We start from the raw sequence: 19102 nt of genomic DNA on the forward strand, positions 1-19102 counted from the left end.
CAGGAAGAAAAATAACTCCAGGATGAATTTGGATGAGCTGTTCTTAATGATGAAAATTCCTTTATTAACCCCTCTCCAGCTTTGCTGCTGCTGTGGCAGGAAGGGGAAATCTTGTAAAGATAGTGAAAGGTGTTCCTGCCCATGGCAGTGGAATTTGGAAGTGGATGATCTTTAAGATCCCTTCCAACCCAAACATTTATATCTTTCTATAAGGAAAATATATTAAGAGTATCTATATTTCTATTTCTATTTCTATTTCTATTTCTATTTCTATTTCTATTTCTATTTCTATCTTTCTATAAGGGAAATATATTAAAAGAATTTAAATTTATATTTATTTATATATTTATAGTCATAGTCATAGTTATAGTTAGTTATAGTTATAGTTATTATTACAGTTATATTTATAGTTATAGTTACAGTTATGTTTATAGTTATAGTTTTAGTTAGAAAAAATATTTTTATTTTTATTGTATTTTTGTTTTTTATTTTATTTTTTTTTATTTTTTAATTTTTTTCTTTTTTCTTTTTCTTTTTCTTTTTCTTTTTCTTTTTCTTTTTCTTTTTCTTTTATTTTTTATTTTTATTATTTTTCATTTTAATTTTTTAATTTTATTAATATTATATTTATATTTAAAGTGCTAAAAGCTGTGACACATCAGAAAAATCCCCATGGACTCTACACGTTTATGCTGCTTTTATATCAGATAACTGTCCTGTCACCCCGAGAGCACTCTGCTTTCCAGGAGTGCCAAATCCAGAGCTGAGTGATTCGGCCTGAAAGTCAGATCAGTTTTACAGGGTCTCTAATCCCCACAGATTACTCTGCCCCATGAAGACTACTGCTCCACTGGTGCAGGAGGTGGATTTTATAGCAGCACCAAAATCCCTTCTCATCTGTTATCTTTGCCTGGAGAATCAGACTTTTGACATAAACCTGGAAGGTAGTTCAAAGCCTTGCTGCATAAACACACATCCATTTTTTGTACTTTAGGAATAGGTAATGTAAGAGTTGAAAGGTGAAGGTTATGGCAGTTCGTGTTTATTTCACCAAGAGCCAAGAGATGGGAAACATCTGGCACTTACACACCAAGCAAGTCTTAAAAACAAAGAGATCTAGACTTTAGTCCGGCTGAGCAAGCACTGGGATAAAAGCTAATGACAGGCTGCTTATTTAAAGGGATCATAATACAGAGCAGCCATGTAGGGAACCAGGGAGGATTCGGGAGGGGCAAAATGAGGGGAAAATTCAGCTTTGTGTTTCCAAGCTAAGGGTCAAAGCCTGACTTGAGTTACCCTGCAGTGTCAGCCCTGAGCTGCAGGCTCATAGAGCCCTCCAGGTTTCACTTGGTCCTCATTCCCAGTGTTAACAAACACCCAAAGCGGTGCTCAGGAGTGCTGCTGCTGTGATCCAAGTGTGACAATGCAGAAACCCTCAGGAACAATGGTTTTTGTGAAGGTGAGAGGAGGGCTGAGCACAGAGGTGACTGGCAGTGAGGTGAGTTGGGTTAGCGTGAAACGCTCGTCAGCAATTCCTGGGAAGGATGGACGTGCTCAAGCACATTGCTTCAGCTTCCCTGGAGCAGATCCTCACCTGCTTTGCGTCCTCCTGATGAAGTTTGTCCTGGAAAAGGTGCTCTGCAAAGTGGGGCTGTGTCCTTCTGAAAAATCCCAGGCTGAACTTGTTCGTTTATTGTGGCTGCTCCTCTTTGGATCACATCACCTCCCATCTCCCCTTTCCATTGCTCAGTCCCCAGGATAAATTGGTCCCTTCAGCAGGATCCATTGTGCAAGCAGAGATTTGTGCAGAAAATGAAGAGTGGAGATTCTTTTGCTCCTTTTCCAGTTGATATTGCACAGGCCAAGTTCCCACACCTGCTCAGCCAGCATGGATGGTGACAGGGTGACATCCTGACTTTACCTAATGTTCTGTGCCCATCCAAGCTGTTATGTGAGAGCTTCATCTCTCACCACAAAAAAAAAAAAACAACCCAAAACCAAAAATAACTCCCAAAAAACAAAGAAAAAAACCCTGAAATAACCCCAAAAAACCCAGTCTCCCCCCAAAAAAACAAAACAAAAAAACCAACCAAAAGAACCAAAAAACCACCACAAAAAAAAAAAACCCAAAACCCCAAAAAACCCAACCAAACAAAACAACAACAACAAAAAAAAACCAAAAAAACACAAAAAACCCCCAAACAAAATCATGAAAATCATGTAAAAGAGAAAAATAGGATTATCTGTAGCCCCTTAACTGCTGCTCTATGACCTTGGAGCTAAGGAGAGCTCCACTTTTTGCTTTTGGCAAGGTCAGTTTCCAATCCCAACCCCTGAACCACACCAAGAATTAATGTTTAGCCTATCTCCAGAGTAATCGGGAAATGTGGACTCCTCCTTCTAAGATTTTAAAGCTCACCATTGAAACCAGCATTGTCTGCATTGCAGCAAACATGCGTGAGAGCCCTCTCTAAATTGGTTTTTCAAGAGAAAAGGCCTGTCACAGGCTTACAAGTGGCTATCATAAAAACCTCTTGCTCCCAATAAGATGTGATAAGGAAACAATGGTTGCTGCCCTGAAAAGAGATTTCCAGGGGCAGCTACGTGACAGGAGCTCAAGTGCTAATTCTTAAGGCTGTGGTTTGCAGCCAGCTGTAAGATTTGTGGTTATCACACCACCAGTGCCTTGTGCCAGATGAGCAACACACTGCTAGAGCATTAAAAAAACGCCAATCAATGGCTCACATTTGTCAAAACAACAACAACAACCAAGAAAACGCCTTTATAACAGCAGGTTTTTGGTGTATGAGTATTTTTTAACTTCGTGTTGGACCAGCAATCTCCTGCCTTTCCCCAGCAGGAGTGCAGCTAGCACAGGAGGATAAAGCTGGTATAAATTCCATATCATGTCCCTTGGCTAATTTGACAAAACACAATCATGTGTCCATGCCTGATCCACATTAGATTTATAGTCCTGGGTGAGCTGGCAGTGCACAGATCTGGTATTAATAATCCTGGAACCACAGCCTAAATCTATTATCTGGAAGCAGTTGTATGATTCTTAATCCTATTTTGTGTCAGAGCAGATGACTGCAACCAAGATGGAGCAGAAATTGGATGGTTTTGCATGGCTAAACTTGCCCTGAGCTGAGCTTTCAGACAGTTCAAACCAATCTTAAAACTGATATTTTGGGAGTACTCTAAGGGAACTGAACCTGGAAATCCAAGAGCCCAAAGCGTGAAGCTTTGTCCTGTAAGAAATAAACTTCTTTTATTTGAAAGATGTTTCAATCCCAAGCAAGAAATGTCATCTATGCTTGAGAACCCACTGCTGGAGCAGGATGAAAGCTTAACAGTTTAACATCATTTGGAAGCACAGTAAAGATTTGGAACAGTATTCCTTGAAAACTTAATGAGACTCGTACAGCAAGACTCCACCATAAAAACACAGCTCCCTTGCTTAGAATGGTTTTCCCATTCTAAATAACTGAAAATCACAATCATACTGTTTCCTCAGCAATTAGACATTTTTTATATACTATGTTTCTTTAATAATACCAAAACTCTCATTTTTTTTTAATTATTTAAAAAAGCTGTCCCCTGACAAGCACGTTATTAAATTACAGTTTATAGCTCTTGCAGTGGGGTAAATTATAGTTGTTTTATTAAAGTATTTTAAAGATTGGAGTCTTACCAACATCTTACTCCTCCAGTTGGCCAAACCCATGTATGCTGTGAGGTGCAAGCTGCCTCTCACAGAGCCCTTCTGCACGCCAGGAGGGAATTTAGGTTTGATTTTCCAAATAATGGGACACCACAGGAAGCAAGTCTCATCAGACTCCAAACCTCTGGTGTTTAACCCCCATTATCTGTGTTGGGCTGTTGCATTTTCTCTCTCACAAGCACAAGAGAGTGGTTAGATCCAAGGAGGAGTGGGCTGGGGCCTGTTGGTGCCCTTATTTTATAAGTTTGGGGGGTTTTTCAATTGATTTTTTTGCTTCTTCACAGAGAACCCTATATTCTCCACAGGTGCTCCTCAAATGGAAGAGCTCCACAAGTTTGCCCACCTGAAAAGCAGAAATAAGAGATTGGCAACATCCAGGCGGCATAAATACTTCATGAAATTGCAGATTTGTGCCACGAGTCCAAAGAATCCAGGATCCACTTTTACTGTGGGTCACCCTCCCTGGAATTACCCATCAACAGCATCGCTGGAAATTCATATTCCAGGTATTACATGGATCTCCTGATTGACCACTGTGTGTTTGTGTCACTCTGTTTTCTGCTGGCTCTGTGGGAGCAGAGCTCCAAGGGCTGATCCCAGGGGAAGGCTCCCTTGTCCCCCTCTCCCAACTCCTCCTGCATTTGGCACTGCAACAGGAAATTAAGGGCTGTAGGAAAGCAACCTTTGGCCTTTAATTCGCTTTTTAATAAAATCATTAAAAGGAACCTGCTCGCTGCCAGACATTGTGGGAAATTGCTTTAATGATACTTTGGAGCAGAACGCGTTCTCTCAGCTGCACGCGTGGCTTCCTCTGCAGCTTTGTGTGTTTGCAGCATGAAAATGGTTTCAATTACAAAGCCAGGCTAGAAAATTTTATATGAACCAGGCCGTGATAACAACCAGAGGCCAGGCTCTGTCCATTGCACATCTTACACACAGACAACAATTAGGAAGTTCTGCCGGAACAGATCGACACGTTTGAGCCAAAGACAAAAACCAACAAAAGGACAAAGAAAGAAGAGAGATTTTGTGTGTTGTTCCAGTTTCTCTGGAACAAAATAGGTGCCATTACCTGCAAAAGTGAATTTAGGTTTGGTGAATGGGCACATAGCACAGCAGACCTGCAGTTTTTGAGGGCACAGACCCATCTAAAAGTGTCAGGGTGTAGCTCTTAATCATTCTGTTCTCTCGTTGATTTTAGAGTTTGCAATTCCAATTTTTAAGACGTTCTTGTGAAGAAATTTTATGGCCTTATTGTCCTAGAGAAGGGACAAACCTTGCTTTATAATTCTAAATTCAAAACTTACCACTGGGGCAAGTATAAATCTAGTTAGGAAATTTTATTAACTGAGCAAAGCCTGTGGATAGGTAGGTGGTTGCTGAGGACATCTTAAAAATTACAGGAGAAACCTGTGCTAAAACAAATCTATTGTTTAGTTACAGCAGTGAAATTTTAAGAGACTGAATAACTTCTGTCTAATACAAAATTTGCCCTCATGTACTTTGATTCTTTCTGTCTTTCCCATTGTATAAAAAAAATCTTAATCAACAAACCTGGTAGTCAGTTTTCTACAATCAATAAATTCTACGTCCAAGCCACAGTAGCTTTTATGTCTGTACGTTGTAAAAGTAAATTTACATCATATGTCAAACATTAGACACAAAGAGAAAAACAAGGCTGATTTCTAGTCCTAAAAGATATATGTGTATCCATAAAATCAGCAAGCTGTGTCCTGAATGCAGCTGGATGATCATACTCTGACCAAATGGCTTTTTGTCTCAGCCTGGAGATCTGTCAGGCTCGACTGTTTTCCAGAGCTGCATCTGTTTCAGGGAGCTCTGGGGAAGTGCAGGACAAGCCCCTGCTTTACCACCAGCCCTATGGGAACCAAATTTTCCTGCTGCCTGGGTGTGGAGCAGCCTGGGTCCTGCCAGGTTCTCTCAGAGGCCCCAGGATGGCAAGAATTGAGCCCAAATTGGCGCTGCGCTTCCACAGCAGAGAGCCAGGCAGCCTGGTGGAGTTTGGTCACCAGAAGGAAATTAAAAAGGAGGAAAAGACCCAGCTGTGTTGGTTAATCACAGGGTGACCCCAGAGCACCAGCTTGTGTTGGGAAGAGCAGATCTGATGCTGGGAAAGGTGGCTGAGGAGCAGGGAAGCCTTTGCAAGAGGCGTCGATAAGAGCCCAGCATTGCTGGGCACCTTCCAGGGAAGGGAAATCCCAGCCAGGAAAAGTGCAGGGAAAGGACAACCAGAAACACCAGGGATTATGTGACCTTCTTACAAAATGAAACTCAAAACCTGTGCTACCTCTAGTCCACTAAATGACCCCTCGGATGAACACAATACTTGTCTATAAATACATTGGAGGAGAGCAGGCGGAAAGGAGGAAAACGCTGCTTTAATTTAAAGACCAAATGTGGCACAAGAAGGGTGGAATATGATCTCTGCCCATAATTACATAAACATCCAGGGAGTTCCACTGACTAAAAAGTGATTAGCCAGGTTTAACAGTCATGGTTTTATATCATGTGTGTTGGAGGGAGCAAAATCTTCTTGCAATGATTGTGATTATTTCCTTTTTTTCTCCCCCCAAGAATTAAGATATATTTCTACTCATCATTCTGACTACAGAAGCTCACACCTTGGTAGCTGGGGCTCACAGCAGAAAGAGAAAAGGTGGAACAAGAAGAGAAGATTTGTTCATGGGCTTTTTGTCAGCAGGAACATCCTCTGTAAAAAAACTCTGCGGCTGGAGAACACGACATGAGTATTTCCAGAACATTTTCCACTGTTTTCCAACAGTGACACGACATTATTTTATTTAGGTGAGCTCCTTACTTTGGCTGGTTGTGTCCCTGTTTTTGGCTGGAAATCTCCATGGATGAGTAGGAAAGGAATGCTACCTACTCTCACAAGTAGTGTTTTGAGCTGCAGTCTCTAATAAACCATACCTTTCTCATGGAAGAAATTTATTAGAAAATCCCTACTGAAAATTAATATGTTTCTGAAATGAGCTCTTTATCTAATAGCTCACCAACTTCCTGGGAAGTGATGAGGTGGAGGCAGCGGGATTTCAGGGTGGATCTGGTTAATACAAACTGCCACCTGGTGAATGCTAAAAAGTATTTTTGCCTTCACTAGGCGTGGTCTGGTTTACGCTTTGGAGGAGAACAGATCCTCAGATACTCCTAATGTTGTACCATTAGGAGTTACAGCACAAATATGAAATGAAATCACTGCATGACTTTCTTCCAGCCACACTGCACAGGGGTTATTTTAGCACAGTGGTTCCTTCCAGAGCAAGCTGAAATCAGGCATTCACAGCTCCTGCTCTTCATCCCAGGTGACTTTTTCATCCCAGACAAAAAGAAACCATCCTGCTTAACCTGTGCTGCCTGTTGGTGACACAGAAATGACACTGATTCCTTACAGAAGGGCTCACAAACTGCCCAGATCCTGTGGGGATGAGTTCACAGCCGTGTCCAGAGGAGTTTGGGGATGCCAGGCTGCAGCAGCTGCTCCTTTCAGACAGCTCAGGGCATCACAAACCTGCTCCCAAGCCTGTGGGCACTGCAGGACTCCCCCACCGGCTTTTATCAGCTTTGGCTCACATCCTTGGCATCTGCTTCATGCCTTTTTATTTATAAGGTCATGCATATCAGGAGCAGCCTCCCAGGGAAAACAGGCCAGCTCATCTCCCTGCTCAAAGAAGCAATTTAGCTGTGATTGTAATCTGTGATTTCATTGCTAGCCCCTCTTTGCCTTCGCACTTGGGCTCTCCAGGGAGGGAATTTTATTTCTTTGGCACAGCCTAAGCATTGTGCTGAGCAAATCTCTCTTTCTATTTATCTCATGCATGCCTCTATAATAAGCATGGATGTGATGAATAATAAGTACATAGGTGCTATGGGTCTCCTTTGTATTTCTTTGGCACTATTAATAGCCTCTAAAAGTGGGAATAACTCTCATTTGTGCCAGCTCTAAGCTGTCTTCATACAGTCCAAGCATTGTAAGGGAGTTTTATTTTAAACAGAACATTTCTGAATAATTAATCACTCCGATATAAGACACACACAACAATTCCAAATAACCTCTGCATGTGTTCTTGGTTGAAAGGGACAAATGAAAGATGGGGGGAAAATATAGTCAAAACAAGGAGCTGAGATGCAGAATCCAGCCAGGAAAGCGTGGATGAGGTTTCCCCCCCCCCCCCTCCTTACTCGAACAATTCAGAACATATTTTCCCTATAAAGTAAATGGGTAGAATGTCCAAGTGCAGCTCTGACAGTATCTCTGCTGCATGTGCAGCTGTGGGGTGGAAGGATGGGGTGCTGGACAGCATCATCTGCTCCAAACCACTGAGCAAGGTCCCAGAAAAGGGAGTGCCAAACTCTGAGCACTGCAAACGTGGATGTGCAACCTGTCAGGCTGCCCAGGGCCAGCTGTGTGCACGAGCTGGTGCAGCCAGACGCTTGTTTCACTTTGCAAAACTCAAACAATCACAGGCACAGGCACTTTTCAGCTTCAGCAGAACTCACCAGGGTGGGATGGCCAAAGAGCTGGTGGGAGGCAGGGAGTTTGGTGGCTGCTCTTTTCCTCTGTGGATGTTTCTCTGCTCTCCTGGATGTTTTTCAGTACCAGAGTGAGTTGGTGTGTGGCGCATCCTGCCTCATAAAGCCCATGAGGACACAACCCACAGAATAACTCACTGCTTTCTACTCACTGTCCAACTCATGTCCCTCAAAACCAGCCTTGCCCTGCTTCAATCTTCATTATCATGTGGAAACAACATTGTGGAAAGGGTTCTGTATGGCAGTGAAAACCTTGAGTCTTTAAACATGCCAGGAGCCCATAGGATGTGTTATTTTTGCTGGATTCATCTTAAGAATGAGAGCCAATTCCTGCTTTTTGCAGTTATCTCATCTGTTTTCCCTCATGCCCTCTCAAATCCAGCCAATCTCATCTTCAGTAAATAAATGTTGAAAGGTCTTTGTGTTGCAGCCATGTAACATAAAATGATGTGTAATGTATGAAGTAAAAAACAAACAAACAAACAAAAATTTGAGCGGTTTGAGTGAAAAACACATTTTTCCTCTGACTCATACAGAAAGGCTTTGTCAGAGCACTCCCAGCACCAGCATCTACACAACTGGCCTCAGCCTTTGAAATCCTGCTACCTAAAACCTGATGCCTTCTGTGCCATCAGATGTGGAATAAAAGTTTGGAGGAAATGTCTCTCTCACTCTTGGCAGGTGATGGTCTCATGGGGAGCAGAAAATCACAGCGATTTATTACAATAAATAATGTATTTTCTTTGATTTATTACAATAAATAATGTAAAAAATATTACAAAAAATCACCTGTCCATGGCCAGAACAACCCTTTCCTTGGAACTCCAGTCTGAGCTCCCAACCAGCCACTGGATAACATGATTTGGATGATCCTGTTCATTTCTGCACTCACTAAGCTACACAGAGACAGGAATAACCCAACTATTGCTGAACCTGTCAGAGGAAACACACAAAGACCCCAAGACAGTGGAGTTTGGACAGCACTCCCTCAGATTTTAGTAGCAATGGTGGCGTTTTATATAATTTTTTTCCTTAATGGTTTTGGTTGGAAGGGACCATAAATGTCATTTAGTTCCAACCCTCCTGCCGTGGGCAGGGATGCCACCAACTAGCAAAGTTTGTTGATTTTCTGCTTTGTATCTTTAAATAAAGAACTCTTTAATGGCAGAGGTAAAATGAGTGTCTGACTTTACAGCTTTCTTTTGGGATTTGGAAGGATTTTTTTTTCCTACTAGGATTCAGGATTTTTACTACAAATCAGCACCAAACCCTATCCAGCTCCCTCTGTCATCGGGATACCATGTCTGAACCATAATTTGTGCATCCTCCAGACCTTAACACCCTGGTCCCTGGTGCTGGGAAACTGGCAAGAAAAATCTTTTTTAATGCCACAACAGCAGGGCAGCTTCTTACCACACAGAAAATCTCATGAGGTCTGTGTGGCAAGGTTATAAATCAGCCCCACTTACACAAGTGGACAGGTTCAAGTTGAAGTTATCGAGTGTGACGGCTCAAGTGGCATCCTGTACGTCAGACCCAGGGCTGGGTGACCCCTCTTTTCCTTTTGCCAAAGAGACAAATGGTGAGAACGTGTCAGGCTTTATCTCCCCTCCACATTTTTAGCTGGGGACATAGGAAATTTTAAAGCTGAAAATAATGTCCTTCTCGGGGCGTGTTGCAACCTTTTCCTGAGGAGGTCTTTATTTTTAAATGCAGGGACAGTAAACAGAACAACACCCAGATGATGACAAGATTGAGCTGCACAGATGATCCTCAGCATTTGTCATCAAAGAGACACCGAGCTGGATTTGTCCCCAGAGGGCTGCTCAAGGATGGCTTTCCTTGCAGCAGGACAGCACAGCACGCCTTGACCTGTGCCACCACCCTGAGATAAGCCCCAGCCAGATCCTTCATCCCTGTCCCACTGACAGAAGATCCCTGGGGATGCTCTGCTGGAATATCAAAGCACTGATGGCATGCCACACTCATCCTCCCACCATGAGCCTCCCCAGCACCAGGATTGTGACATCTTATAGAAACCAGCATTTTCTGTGGCATCAGAATGGATCTGTGGCTGGGTTTCTCACCCAGCAGTATGTGCTGGAGTGATGTAAATAGGATGTAGCCTGGTGGAAGAGGGAAATCTTCAATCTTCATGCTCCCCTTAGCCAAGAGAGCTCCCTATTTAAAAACACCCTAAAAATAACGAAAACTCCCAGTTCTTTATTTCAGAACAGTCGGATTATGCAATGTTAGTACACACATCTCGAGCAGAGACACATTGCCCTTTCCCTTTGCATTAAATAAACAACAGCTTTCCTTTTTCCTTTCTTTCTGATGGAAATCACAATTGTGGGCCTGGCTGTGTTGCTGAGAGCCTGAGCTGCTAACAGCCTTCACTGTTCATTAGGAAGCAACCAAACAAACTTGACAGGACTGCCATGCACCCAGACACTTTTACTAAATTCTGTTTATGTTATTTTTAAAGTAGATTTGGCACTCAGAAGGCTGCACCACTTGTTCAGAGGAAGGCAACACAAGCTCTTGCTATTGACAGGAAAGGGACAGAAGAGGTCCTTCAAGCATCCTTGACAGCTCTCTGCTGCTCTTGTGGCTCTGGAGCCAAAAGTGCACTCAGGTCTCACACGCAGCCATTTAAGTTCTGTACAAATCACCAAAAACACCCCCAGAATATTGGCTAGTCCCAGGAAAGTGACTGGGAAGGTCAATCCCATTGACTCACTCCACAAAAAAAGGTTGACAGCCTTATGGTGGTGACTGCCATCACCCCAAACTGGACTAAATTAATTTGAGCACTTCTTCTTCCTGCAGTGGGAATTTTCCCAGTGCCTTTAGTGGTCCAGCCTTTATAGGGGGAAAAAGACAGCCAGAAGCCTTACAGCCACCCAGCTTAAATCCTGTATCAACAGCAAACACTGTTTGGTTTCCTATCTGCAACCGGACCTACCACAGTGGCTCGTGACAGCCATGTGCCACATCTCATCTCTGGGTTATCCTCCACAAAGCCACTGGGATTTCATCCAGGGAAACTCTGCACAGTGTGGTGGTGAGTGGCAGCAGTAGCATTCTGTAAAATGTTTCATTTCACACAATTAACTTCTCGGTGATTATGTGAGAGAATTCCCATTTGTCTGCTGCGCAGTAAAGCTAATTCATTGCTCCTGACAATATTGCATTTTCAAGCTGGAACTCTACAATTTTTAAGAAAAGCTTTCTGATCAACGAGGCCTGTGATGAAGCAGCACTTATTGTTCCTTGGATAGGAGAAACTTTGTGCCATGTGCAGATAAAAACATTATCATTAACCCTACTTCCTCCACAGTTCACCAGTCCTGCAAACAGCACACCAATTCCAATAAGGAAGGAATATATCAATGCAGAATTTATTGGTCACCAGGCAGCATATTGTGGCTGGAATTTTCCAGCGAGCTCAGTGTCTTTTTGCAGTGGCCAAACATTTGAAAGAAGCTCTTCATAATCCAAAATAAATGTCTACATTTTCAGAAGACAGGCAGTGATTAGGCACTGTCTGGGAAGAGATTCCATTTTTTTTTTAATCACTTCCAAGTTTTATTTTTGCACATGGATTTTGTCCTTGGGTCTGGCTGATGCGGAAGAGGCACGTGGTGCTGTGTGTCTCAGAAGGGTCAGCCAAGCATGGCGCTGCTGTCAGCTGCATGCACTGCTCAATGGCACTGGAAATTTGGAAACTGCTGCCCCTGGAAGCAGCTTCAGAGTGGCCTGGCCACATCCTCTACCTCTGGGCCAGTCCAAGAGTGGTGCAGAGTTGGTGTAACCTTAAATCAGGAAGATTCGCCAGCTTTGAATTCTTAACCATAAAAGAAAAGCCTGGTGGACGCTCCCCACAGAAAAGCACACACAGATCAGATCAGATCATGTTGCCTGCTGCAGTGCAAGAGAAATGAGGAATCAAAGACCCTGGAGACTTTTATTGTTCTTTTTAAGCCCTCTCCCAGCAAACACGGTGCCCATATTTTACAGGGCTACAACACAATAATCTGCCACCACCGCTTTAACGACCAAGCAGTTGCAGAGTTGATCTATAAACTGATGTTGCCATTTAATGTGGTTTCCAGTGAACTGTAAAATTTATAGCTGTAACTAACACCCCCCCCTGCCCCTCTCTCTTTTATGTTCTCCTCAGAAAACAAGCTGCTCCACAGCTCCAAAAGGCAACATGCAGAAAACCAGTGTGCAACCTGAAGTGAGCTAATTAGGATCACATTCACATACCATGGATCTGCAGCCTTCTGGTCAATTAAGCAAAGATTAATGTCTGACACTGGGTGGATGACTACCACAAAAAGGCAGGCACAGAAATATTCAGATACCCTGCTGTTGCACAACCTGGATAGTGGCAAAGCTGCTGTGCAGAGCAGAGACCCTCTGTGATGTTTCTTCCATGGTTTTCCCACTCTTTTCCATGCAAACTTCTCAGTCTCACCACTATTTCCATCCTATCACGGTGCTTCATGGCATGGGTGTCCCTCCCCTAAACCCTGCTGATAAGAGCAGCTGTAAGGTGAATTCCACCTCTGCTCAGCTGTCTGGCCCTTCTTCCATCCTCTTTGTAGTGACTGATGGGATTTAAATGGGCTTCACATCAAGTCCACCACATGGGGAGAAAGAACCTGGTCCCAAACAAACGTAATGTTGGAAAATCTCCTTGGGCGCTCGCGAGCGCAGGGGCTGATTTAAGCTCACTGTTGTGAAGGCTTGGAATCAAAACTGAGGGCCTGATCCCAAAGCCCATTAGCCTTTGGAAAGGCTTCCTATGATGTCAGTGGATTTTGGAATACACTTTTGATGCTTTCTGTAAGGGCTGATGGAAAAAAATCTTCAAGCTTAATTGGAGTGGGGGGGGGGGAACTGGTGAGGAAAATGTTTTTAGATGAACACCTCTGTGGTGGGGGATGCATGTCCTTGCTTGAGCTCCACTGATGCTTTCTGCTGCTGGCTGCTTGTTTATAAGGTGATTTCTTCAGTGGGGGGGGGATGCATTAACTTCCTGGCCTCATGTAAGATCACATTTCATATTTTAATCTCCTCAGTGACTTCCTGATGGAAAGGAGGATCTTTTATCTGGATATCACATCAAAACTTTGGCTTTCACATCATAGGTAGATGAGAGAAGTCGAGTGTCCTGAACCTCATGGTTGCAAGGGTTTTTTAATCACAGATTTGCTTTAAGGTGGCTTTATCTGGAGCCACAGCATGAGGGGTAAAGCTGCTTTATGATGGTTTTGTTAAGCTCATGTTGGTGGTGCCATGTTTTTACATTTAAGGACAGAGCAACACAAAAGCAGAGGGCCAGATTCTGATGTCATTTTTGCTAGGAAAACCAGGCATAAGGCAATGGGTAAGAAACCTGCTGCTGGAGAACCACAGCGTGGTGCCATGTAATTATGGTCAGACCCATAAAAACTGGTGGAGGTGAGAACAGAAGAGAGCTGCTGTCTTAGGGAAAAAGACATTAGAAACTCTAATAACAGGGGGAAAAAGGGAGGGTAAGGAACAAAGACCCAAATCCCTGGTTAGGGATGTTCAGAAGTGTTAGATTATTATTTTTTTCCCTTTAATTTGATGCTTAAACTCACCAGTTGGGCCGTCTACTGGAATTCTCCCTACTCAACACAGTGAAATTACACCAGGATATTGATAAAACCACAAAATATCCTGAGCTGGAAGGGACCCACAAGGAGGATCACCAACACACTGTTGTGCAAACGGGCAGAGACACAAGGACCTGGTGTCTCCTCACAGGGATAAATGAGGAAACACTGAGAAACTTGCAAACAACTTTGCAGAGCTGTAGGGAACTGATGGAGCACTGCTCCAGTGTGCAAAAAAAGAGCCCCAAAAGCAGGAACAACAAAAGAAACAGCAGCAGGAATTATCTCTGAGAATTTGCTCTGAACACTTTACAGCAGGGAGAGCTCAACATTAGTTTTACAAAACAGCCTGGCAGCTGTGCTATTTATATGTTCACCATCAAGCTTTCATTAATTTTAACACGTGTTAATGGACACCCTGTATTATTTCGGGAGGCCAAACGTGAGATTTGTTTAATTTCCTTAAATATCAAATATGGGTCGAGTAAAATAAACCGTGGATTGTATTTTTTTTTTTAAGGAAAAAAAAAAGTGTCAGTGAAACAGAATTCAGACAGAGCAATGTCTGATCATATTTACAGCATTTATAGGTTTGGAAATCTCCAAAGAAATCTGAGGAAACCTAAAGGCTGCCTGAGTACATTGAGTGAAATTCTTCTTGGTAATGAATAAATACTCCACAGGTCTTTACAAGAACACCTTTTTAACTACATGTAAATACTTCACAATCTTTCAGAAAATCTCCCATTTAAAGGTGATCCTTAAAACAGGTTATTTTTATTTTAATAGCAATTTTCTTTTAAATGCCATTTGCAGATCCTGTAATTTCTCTCGGATTTCTTCCCTTTGCTAAAAACACCAATGTTTCCAAACAGGCACACAAAGACTTTGGAAACAGAGTCCTTGTGTTGTTCAAAAGAAGTTCTCAAATAAGAACTACATGGACCTAAATCAAATTGCAGCTACAAGCAAATTTATTTCTCACCTCATCTTGCTCCTTAGGATTTAATGGAAAACTGGTATAAAGCGTGGCAACAGAAAAAAAAATACCTGCCACAAAAAATAAATCTGTCAGACTTGGGAAAATCCATTCATCAAAGGAGGGAAAAATACAATGAAATCATGAGAAGTTTATGGAATAAATCTGTAACTGATTTGGTTATAACATTTAATCTCCTTCTGCTACCTTGTAGTGTGAGGTTGTGCTCACCCTGCATAGCTTCAACATGACAATGGGTTTTTAGTACCAAATTTATAACTTAATCTGGATACTGCCAGCATGGTAGGACAAAGCCAGTGTTTTTTGAGTGTTTCTGATTCTGGCCAGAGGGACAGATGCTGGAGAGGTGAACCAGACAGATTTTGACTGGTGACACATGACTTTGTAGAAGCGCCATTGATTTACACCACTGAGCAGCCTGGCTCTAATCTGCACTGGAAGGGGCACCTTCAAAGCAAAACCTGCCCCTGGCTCCAGTTAAACAAAACCCTGTTCTGTCCTGAGAGCCAGGCTCTGGGATCACAGGTTTGCAGCAAACGAGACAAAGCTCCAGGAGAAACTCCTTATAACACAACAAACCCCTTTCCCCCACACCCCACGACGGCGATGCCGAGCTCACCGACACCCCAGGCTTCAAAGGGAGCTGTGAAGGAGCTGACATTGCACTGAGGGCTGTTTATTGGCACAAACACAGTGCCCTCCTGCAGCCCAGCAGCCAGCTGGGTCAAACAGCTCCTGTTGGAGCCCAGAAAATGCGGGAAGCTGGAGAGCCCATGAGAGGGCTGCAGCGCCCGTCCACAGATCTGACTTTCCTGAGTGACAGCTTGATGAACTCAGGCATGGGGAGTTGGCCCTTTGAAGAAGTAATTATGCTGCTGGTCAAGAAAAAAGCAGCTTTGGGTTGTGCTATGTGTGCTTACACAATGCCAAAGGGACAAGCAGGCGCTCCTCAGGACGGGTGCCACGAGAGAGAAGACGCATTTCAAAGAGTTATTTATTCACCGGAGATCCTGAGAGGATGTTTGTTGGATCATGCAGGAGAGTGGGAGCTCCTGAAATCCAGGATGTCGAGAGTTCAAGCAGGAGCAGGCAGCAGATTTATCTCTCTGGGCTGCTGGGAGCTTGTCAAGTGCCATAATTACCATTTGTTCTCATCCCACCCGTGACTCCTCCGTGGCAGTGACCTTTGGAGCAGCGATTATTTATGTCACGGAAACAACATGTGCTGGCAGAGTCATCCTTCCCCACTTCTTAATTCAGTTTCTCAATGAGTTTTGCAAAAGCAAAGGGAATGGGAAGGAAAGTGATCAAGTGTTGAGCAAGCCAAGGGGTTTGTCTGGGTTCTGCTTGATGAGGAAGAATGAGAGTCTCTTTGTAGAGTCTGCACAGTAGGACCGGACCCACTGTGTTGCTGGGGAACCCAGCCTGGCCTTGTCCCTGGGATGCTGATGGCTCCCACTGCTCCTCAGGACATCATTCAGCACAAAACCAGTAAAAAAGTGCATATGTGGCTATTTTTAGAGCAAAGCATCCACCTCCTGCTTTCCTGTGCTTGGCCTGAGGTGGATGCCTCCCACTGGCCAACCCTCTGCCTGCAGCTCCATCCTCCATCCCCCTTGTTTTGTCTGCTCCCTGATAAAGGCCTGCATTAGTGCTCTGCATTGTTTTAATTCCAGCCACCAGCCAGATAAGGCTATCAGCATATCACAACTTTTGCTGGGGATAATCTGCTGGGGCTCTTGTGAGAGGAATGCTCTGCCATGCCAGGGGAGCAGGGCTGGGTGCACCCAAGGGATGCTCATCCTCCATGGCCTTGCTGCACAACCTGAAGCAAATCTCTGTTTTTCCATTTGACACCATCTGTCTGCATATTTTTGAGAGTAAAACTGACTTTTAATCCACATTGACAGACACTGAGCAGGGGCTAGGCTGTGATTGAATCTCTGCTGGCTACTGTAATCTAAATCACATTGGAATGGACAATATGTTGTCTTATATCCAACTTGTAGGAAAATATTTGTGTGTAGATAAACTGACATTTTGTTTAGTACATGCACTCTAATTTCCAATAAAACCTCCAATAAAGAATTACAAAGTCAATTTATTGCTTTGCTTCAAAGCAAGGACATGGTGCCACTTTGAAAGGGCATTTGAAGTGTTAAATCCATTTCTATGATGCTTTAATACATTTTCTGTAAATTTCTTTTCATTTAAGTTATTTTAATATTATTGTGCCACTCTGTTAAAAGGCCATAAAATATTTTAAACAGCAATAAAAGTAAACACAAATGCTAGAAAGCCCATTCTTCTCTCTCCAGCCCACTGAGAGAGGAAGAGACAGAGGATTTAGGCATAACAAAATTCATGGCAGCTGTGTAAATAAAATAAAAGAGCACACTGTTTTTCTGTTGATGATGATTCTTAACATCTTGCTATCAAGCAGGAGCCCAGGGCAAGCCATGGGAAGAAGGAGAGCTCGTGAGGGAGAGCAGGCTTTGCATCCTTCCTGCAAATGGGAACTGAAATAAAGGAACAACAGAGGAAGCTTTCCAAGGCAAAGCCTTCTCATCCAGCAGACTTCACCTGCTGCAGGCATGGACCAGCTGAAGGATGTTGTTACAACCAGAGTTAATAAGGATGTGCTCCTTGCCAAGCCAAAGCAGGCTTTGGTAGGACTGACCCTCCTGGGACAGCCTCCCTCCTCCTGCCTTTTGGCTTTCATTTGCTCTCTGCAAAGTTCAGCTCTGTGTGAGGTACCTGCTTATGGTTCACTGAAGCTTTAGAAAAGAGGGTTTAAGGAAGATGTAGCTCAATAAACTATATGGTCCTTCCCAGCCCACCCATGAATTTTGGGGCGGGAAGAGGGAAGTCTGGTCTAGCTGCAAAACTGAAGCTAAATAAGGATGAAAATGGTGAATGCCTTTCAAAAATCTGAATAATGACTGTTGACGCTAAGAATAGAGAGACAAAATCCCCTGCCAAAATGGGCTTATCTTGGGGAAATTGGATTCTCAATGTCCACGGTCTCTGCAGAAATTTACAACAGTTCTCATAAAAGCAAGTAATAGATTTTCAGCCAACATCTCTCCTTCCTGTGAAATATTTCTGACAGAAGTGGCTCTCTCATTTCCCAGCCTGGGCCAGTGCTGGAAGCCCAGCAGCTTCCCAGGCTGCCTCTGACAGCAAGGGGTGGCAGCTTCTGCCAGCTCCCTGGGTGACAGGAGCATGGAATCACAGAAGCCTTTGGGCTGGGCGAGACCTCCAAGGTCATCGAGTCCAACCTTTGGCTGATCTGCAGCTTGTCAACCTCACCAGAGCACTGAGTGCCATGGCCAGGGGTTCCTTGAGCACCCCCAGGGATGGGAATCCACCACCAACCTGGGCAACACTTCCAATGCCTGAACACCTTTTCAGTGCAGAAATTCTTCCTGATGTTCAACCTGAGCCTCCCCTGGTGCATTTCCTCTTGCTCTGTCCCTTGTTCCCTTGGAGCAGAGCCTGATCCCCACCTGGCTCCATCTTTCTGCCAGAGAGTTTTGGAGAGTGAAAAGATCTCCCTGAGCCTCTTTTTCTCCGGGTTAAACAACCCCACAGGCACCAAGGAGCTGACAGAGCCATTGCCAGATCTCAATCCTCCTGCTTTTTAAAAAAATAATAATAGATCTGCCTGGGTTATTCTATTTGGAGCATCTTAAAATCTAAATTTGTAGCTAGTTCTCTCAGGCCCTGATTTACCTCTCAGGATGAGCACAAATCCCCACAATACAGTTTACGTTTAGGACTCAGCAATAATTGCACAATAAAACCTCCCAATCTGCCACGCTGGAGTTTTTGGAGGCATCAAGAACATCATGGAGAATCTGCAAAAGCCAGGGTGTGAAAGGAGGATAAAATAAATATGAGGGAAGTAAGGATTGGGAAATCTTAGTGGGAAAAAACTGTGACTAATGATCAAGTTGGGCACTTCCTCTGAGAGCCAGAGATCTCTTGGCTTATGTTGGAAAGGCTGGGGACATCTGAGAGGACACCATGCAGGGACTGTGCCACCCCATTGCACCCCGGGCAGGGCACCAGGCTCTCCAGTCCCTGAGGAACCTGCTGAGGGCTCTGACCACAGCACAGACCCACGTGCTCCACCTGCACAGCCCTCCA

This window comes from Zonotrichia albicollis, chromosome 8, assembly GCF_047830755.1.
Source record: "Zonotrichia albicollis isolate bZonAlb1 chromosome 8, bZonAlb1.hap1, whole genome shotgun sequence".
Lineage (NCBI taxonomy): Eukaryota > Metazoa > Chordata > Aves > Passeriformes > Passerellidae > Zonotrichia > Zonotrichia albicollis.